General features: G+C 41.2%; 1 protein-coding gene across 3 annotated transcripts in view; it reads right to left on the bottom strand.

Annotated features, from left to right (window-relative positions):
* The window catches only part of Plekhm3 (pleckstrin homology domain containing, family M, member 3), a 174221-nt gene extending 168933 nt beyond the window's left edge, over nt 1-5288 (bottom strand). For 2 of the 3 annotated variants that reach the window (XM_005396971.2, XM_005396974.2), the window contains exon 1: nt 5209-5288. The gene's annotated coding sequence lies outside the window, so the exon portion shown is untranslated. Of the gene's footprint in view, nt 1-5188 lie in introns of all 3 variants that reach the window. The other variant, XM_005396973.2, reaches the window with a different exon arrangement.
* Nucleotides 5289-6958: the final 1670 nt, after the last annotated feature.

Here is a 6958-nt window from a genome sequence, read left to right as displayed (position 1 = left end):
TGAGCTCACTTGGTAGCCCAGGCTAGTCTCGAACTCGCAATGATCCTTCTGCCTCAGCCTCCTGAGTGCTGGGATTACAGGCGTGTGCCACCACGCCCAGCAGCGTCTATATTTTGACTGGTTTTTCCTCGTATCTCATGCTACCATCAAGCTTAATTACACTCATGGACCAAATAAACCTTCACCTGCTTACTGTTATTAGGAAGGTAAATTATGTGGGGTTTTATGTTTGATATGATGCACAGTAGCCAATTAAATAAGAGCAAATAGTGTGTGGACTTTACTGCTGGTGGCAGTTTTTATCACACTCCTACTCATTACTTAGTTCTCTAAATTATTTGTCTTGCACCAGAGGTTAGAAAATAGTGCAGGTCTTTATGAACTAAATACTAAATTTACTCTTTAAAAAAAAAGCAGTATCTTTTCTGGGATAACATTCCCCATGCAGCAAGTCAGCATTAGCTAGCAGCCCCTGGGGCAAGACGCTTTCTGTGCTAGGGCTATGGGAACACAGGGGAAGTGAAGACAGGAAAGGGAGCCAAGGAGACGATAAAAGTAGGAGCAGTTGTAGCTAGTAGTACCGGAAACTGTCTAGAGATCGGGAATCCCCCGAATTCTGCCCAAATGATCTAACTCTTCCCAGGTTCCTATTAAAATTAGGTCTTCTGAAAGTAGTGATTAAAATAGCAGCCATCTATCTGCTTGCTTCTTAAATATGTAAATGATTTAACTTCAAAAGGCTGTACACAAGACTGGAATTAGGGTACAGTTAAGTCTGATAAATATTCAATAAATAGTAGCCTTTGGCTACTTTTAACACAGACATTACTGGCCATAGTCGAGTTTGGTTTTCCTGGTCCTAACAAACAAGTTATTGTCTGTCTCTGTCTCACTCTCTGGCAATGATCATTATTCTTCACAGTTCTTTACTTTTCACTAGCATAAGTAATCTAGGTCTATTACTTAAAGCCTCAATCTCCTGATCTATGAGAAAACAACCACCATGCACCTTGTGTTACTTCTGTAATGATAGTCAAGGGTCTTTCCACGATAAAGCTTTCAATGATTACCTCGCAAGAGACACATTCCAACTTCATTTTTGATCTTTCCAATATTTATTATTTCCTACCTCATTTAAAAATTTTTTCCACCACATATTTAAGAATTTTTATTGTCATTATTACAATGAAAATAACAATGAAAAATCAGTAAAATGTTTTCACTCATTGTATTCCCCACAGTCCAGATATCTTTTAATATTTGTGATTATTACAAAATACTAGAAATATATTGTTCAGCATTTTGAAACTATAGAAAAATAAGAGGCAAAATAAACAACACTAATTTGCCCTCCAATGGGAAAAAGCACTGCCCCACATTGGCTCTTCAGCCCTTTCTAGTCCTATGTGAGGGCAGCCTGTATATATTTTTTTCTATTGCATTCTCCTCCACATAGCAATAACTGCCATTACATTTCCACTCTGCTATGATTCTTTATAAGCACCTTTTTAATATCTGTATAACACCCTATCTTTCAATGGCACCATAATTTATCTGTTCTCCTGTTACTGGATATCTTGGTTATGGACAATACCTTTGTAAACAAGGTTATACTAAACATCTTTTTTTTTTTTTTTTGTCTTTTTGAGACAGGGTCTCGCTACGCAGTTCAGGCTGGCCTTGAGCTCACTTTGTAGCCCAGGCTGGTCTTGAACTTGCAACGATCCTCCTGCCTCAGCCTGCCGAGTACTGGGATTATAGGCGTGTGCCACCACGCCCAGCTACTAAACATCTTTGAGCACTAACTTTTAAAATACTTCTTATAAGTTCTTTTGGATTGATTTCTGGAAGATATCCTGGAAGATGAATTACTGGACCACAGGGTAGAAACATTATTGAGGCTTTTTATACATTTAACCAATATACTGTACTTTTCAGGAAGGTTATAACAATTGTGTGGTTTTCATAACATTTAAAATTGTCTGCTCCACTACATGCTAACTGATATAGAGAATTAGAACATTTATTTATGGGAGGGGGTGGTTCAGGCTGGCTTGAACTTACTATGTAGCCCAGGCTGGCCTCAAAATTATAGCAGTCCTCCTGCCTCAGCCTCTTGAGTGCTGAGATTACAGATGTGCTCTACCATGCCTGGCAAGAATTAGAACTTTTAGAAATCTATGTTACAGAGCTGAAAAAAATGGTACCTTGTTATTGTTTCAATTATCATTTCTTTCACTAATGTAAAGAATGCACTTTTATATTCTATTTGCCATTTAATTTTTTCTATGGATAGTATGATAGTTAGCTTTTTTGTCACTATCATGAAATAATTGAGATAATCAACTTATAAAGAGAAAAGGTTAATTTTGGCTCACAGTTTTGGAGGTTTCCAGTGGATTAGCTCCTACTTGGGCCTGTGGCAAGGCTGCACATCACACCAGAGTGCACAGTGGAGGAAAACTACTTACATTGCCAGTCAAGGAATAAAAAAGGATCTTGAGTCTCCCAAGCCCTTACAGGGCATACCCCCATGATGTGAAGATCTTCCACCTTTTAAAGGTTTCACCATCTCCCAACACCACTACCTCAGGGAACAAACTTTTGACATCCAGGTCCTCAGTTGACAGGTTCCAAACTATCCCAGCTGTCTGTTCCTAATCGTTGGCCCATTTTTCTGCTGCGATGGTCTATATTAGTTTCCTATTGCTGCATAACCAGTCTCCACAATCTGAGCAGCTTCAAACACCACCAGTTTATCACCTCACCATCCTCAAGGCCAGAAATCTGGTGGGGTTGGCTGGGTTCTCTGCTCAGGTCTCTCTTGTGAGGCTGAAATGAAGATCTTGCTGGCCTCTTATCTAGAAACTCTGGTAAAGAATCCTGTTCCAAGTTTATCTGGGTTGTTCGCAGAATCCAGTTCAAGTGGCCTTGGGGTGAGATTCCCATTTCTATTTTGGTTGTCAGCTGGGAGCCATGCTCAGTAATGGGAAGCCTTCAAATTGCTTGAAGCTGTGTGAGTTCTTTCTCAGTAGTACTCTTCCATCTTTAAAACAGTAACACGCTAAATCTTCTCAGCCTTCAAACCTCTGATTTCTTTTTATGGGCACCATGATCAATTAGGCTCACCCAGATAATCTCCCATTTTAAATTCAATTGTGCCATAGTATACATAACCCAAGGACTGCTGTCTTAATTTATACACAGGTTCTAGGGATAAGGGCAAACAATCCTGGTGGGGGGGGGGCACTTTTAGAATTGTGCCTGCCATAATCTTCAGTATTACTTCTCATAATTTATGATAAATCTCAATTGCATGAATGAATAAATGTATCTTCCTGGTGATGGCTAGAAGCTGTATACTGTATTCCCAATGGCAAAGTCAGCTGAAGACAAGATGCTGTGTACAAAGATTCTGAGTACATAACTTTGCTAATGCTGTTGTTTTACATTTTTAACTGGGGTAAAATACACATAACAAAGTTTACTGCCTTAATCATTTTAAAGTGAACCATTCTGTTAAGTACTTGCACACATATAAGTCCCCAGAATACTCTTCACCTGCAAAACTGAAACTCTATACCCATTAAACAACAACTCATCCCTCTTTCCTTGGTAATCACCATTCTACTTTTCAACATTGGTGTATTTTTATTTTATGTATTTATTAACAAATACCTATATAGTCCTTTCAACATACTAGGCACTGTTCTAAGCACTTTTAAATATTAACTTTAGAAATATTTAATCCTCATAAAAACCCTGAGGTCAATATAATTATTTTTCTCATTGTACAGATGGAGAAACAGCAAAGATGAGGGAACTGCCTAAGATTACATGAAGAAGCAACCAAGTAGGAATTTAGGCTCTGCAAGTCTGGCTTTGTAGTTCTTGCTTTGAACCATGACATCACAAAAAAAAATTCACTGTAAAGACACACTCATCAAGTATTAAGATTATTTCTCAGTGCATGCTTTTAAAACACTTCTCTCATGCAATTAACCTAGTATTTGTTCCCTACCTAAATGGCTATGTGACCAAGATGACATACTTTTATTGACTATTCTGAGACTATAGCCATGCTTCTGTTAAGGAATTTCTTTCAAGTAAGTGAAAAAAAACTACTTAGTATTTTATAGACACACCAATTATATATGGAATTTTTTTTATTTTAAAGAGAGTAGTAAATGAGGAATAAACAGAGAAATAGAACAGTAGCGGCATACCAGTATCACAAACAGAAACAAATCAAAGCAAGAACATTCAAAGTGATACAGAGTCTCAAGACAAAATAATACGAATCAGCAGTGGTTGTTACATTACATACAGCTATCCTCAACTACATTGCTCAGATTACCAGATGTAAGAATGAAAGATTGCTCAAACCATTATAGGAATAAGAAAATAATTCTTCGATAAAACAGTAGAGATAATAGTTTCACTAAATTTTATAACGAAATTTTATAATAAAATAATTAAATACAAACCACAATTCACTATGATTACTGAAATTTGGAACAACAAAAAACCCAAGTGTTTCTAACTCCTTCCAAGGTTTGCAAGTGAAAAACCTTTCAAGTAAGTTTATAACAGCATGAATCAACCTCAGTTTAACCTGGTAAATTCAAATTTGTTTTGCTTTGCAAGCTGTGCATATTGGCCAGTCTTAATTTGTCATCCGACTGCATCCCCCAGTAGTAATTTACTTTATTGAAGGGGTAGGTCTGAGATGCACTTATCTTAATTTTTTTAGCTTAGTAATTCTTTCATACATGACCAACACACGTCGGTCACCAGTCATGTGATGTCATCTGCCATACATTTAAAGCGGGCAGAGCCGACTGGACCACCGCGGTTCCCAGGCGCTCGGCTGAGCTGCGGCTCCCGCCACCCTGGGGAGGGAGCAACGACAGCGCCCAGAGCAGGACCACCCATCGCGACCACCATACTTTCTACTCTAAATTCACCTGACTCACAAAAACAAGCCAACCGCGCATCTCGCAATCGCCCCTCACTCGTTACCCGTGGCGAGGCAGCGCAGTCTCCATACAAAACAATGCGGGGGAGAAACAGCACAATCACTGCTACCTCAGGGCGCCTCTCGGACACGCACAACGCTGTCACCCATCCCTGTCCCTTCGCTCCCCCTCTGGCCGGCCAGGCAGCCCGGAAGCCGCCAGGTGCTCACCCGCGGCCGGTCCCCCTCACCTGCGGGGCCTGCAGGCTTTTGGAGGCCGCCAGCCACTCAGCCTGCTTCGCCGCCACAGCGCGTCCGACCACCGGCCCGGCTCTGTTTACAAGCGGCGTCTCTCGGTCCCACGCTTAAAAGCTTCCCCGCGCGCCGCGCGGCAGCGAGACCCGGGCACATAAGGTTCCTGGCCGCCGAGAATGCCGCTCTCCCGCGGGAGGCCGCGCGGCCAGGCTGGGCCTGAGCCACTCGCTTTTGTGTTTTTAGGCACAGTTTTTAGCACACATCTTATGAAAGCAATGGCGTGTGCTGCAGTGTCTCCTAGCGCTGCTCCCGACGCCGAGTGGCTGTTTGTAATTGCTGATTGTCCCTTGGAATACACCAGTACCAGCTCAGTTTTTTGCTTCCCCCTTGTCTAAGAGAATCACTCAGTAACGGGGTCTCTCCTGAAGTAGCACTGGTGGGACCCGGAGAGTGCGCCTCGTTCCCAGTTCGCAGCTGGAATGTTAACTAGACTTTCCTGTTACATTCAACAGGTAGAAGAGGGTGGCTTTGAGGGGAGGTTGCAGATTCCCACCAAAACAGAAAGTTGTGCGTGGTACCCAGAAATGGGCTGCGGGGTGCTCTGCACTTGATACCCTCACTTTACACCCCAGTGACTTTGCAGCTCCCCGCTTTGTCTTCCATCATGGCATTCTTCTTAGCCATCTTCTCAGTTTATAAGTACACACTGACTCCTTAGATCCATTGCCTTCTCCACTTCCACCGCAGTTTCATCTACACGTTTCCTCAGGCCAGAACACTTTGGTTTCACTCACCAGCAGGTGATGGGAACCTAACAGTGCCCAATGTGTGCAAGTTTGAGTGAATGAATAAACGATGCAAAAAGAAAATGTCAGAGGGGTCAGAGAAAGCAGCATCATGGAAACTTCAAAATCTGGTTCCAAACCGCCCTCTCAAAAATTAATAAGCAAAATCTTTTATTACTATTTTTTTAATCTCTTTTGGTTGATATTCAGAGTAATTTTTTTATTTGCAGTACCTTTTATAATTTGCAGTACTTTTTTTGTTGTTGTTTTCTGAACTTGTAGTGTTCTCTTTTGCCTCAAGACTCTATAAAGTGGTGCCCTCTGATGAGATCTCTCATCCCCACCTCACCCCTTTGTCTGGCTAACTTCTCTGTGCTCTTTAAGAGGAAGCCAGATGAGGTCACACCTTTCCTGGAACCTCTGACAGGAAAGGAACTCACATGTTACTCATCAGTCTTCGGGTTAGATGCGTGCTTCTCAAAATTCAGGGTGTGATAGAACCTTCTAGGGTGGTGTAATGTGTGGAGCATCAGAAAACAACGACAGGTTCAGGACCAAGAATATTCTCAGCTGAGCAGCTGCTGGCTAGTAGACCTGTTTGTCAGTTTATTTTTGAGGTCCTGGGGATTGAACCCAAGACCCTTCCACTGAGCTACAGCCCCAGACTATTTTTATTTATTTTGACACAGATTTTTGATAGCTTGCTAAGTTCCAAAGCTGAGCTCAAACTTGTGATTCTCCTACCTCAGCCTCCTGCAGTGCTGGGACTACAGGCACATGACCCCATGCCTAGCAGCTGGGGATATTTTAATCCTCTAAATTTAAAATAGCTTGTCTTAAAGACAGTTAAAATAGCTATACCACTAATTTCACTCAGTTCATTGAAAAGATAGGTTTGTGCTAATATTGTTTAAACAATTAAATGCTGATATCTCGTACTCTTTTTTTTTTTTTTTTTTTT

The sequence above is a fragment of the Chinchilla lanigera genome, unplaced genomic scaffold (assembly GCF_000276665.1).
Source record: "Chinchilla lanigera isolate Chin_1 unplaced genomic scaffold, ChiLan1.0 scaffold00056, whole genome shotgun sequence".
NCBI classification, from domain to species: Eukaryota; Metazoa; Chordata; class Mammalia; order Rodentia; family Chinchillidae; genus Chinchilla; species Chinchilla lanigera.
Note: the sequence above shows the minus strand (reverse complement) of the source record. Positions and strands in the feature narration are given on the sequence as shown.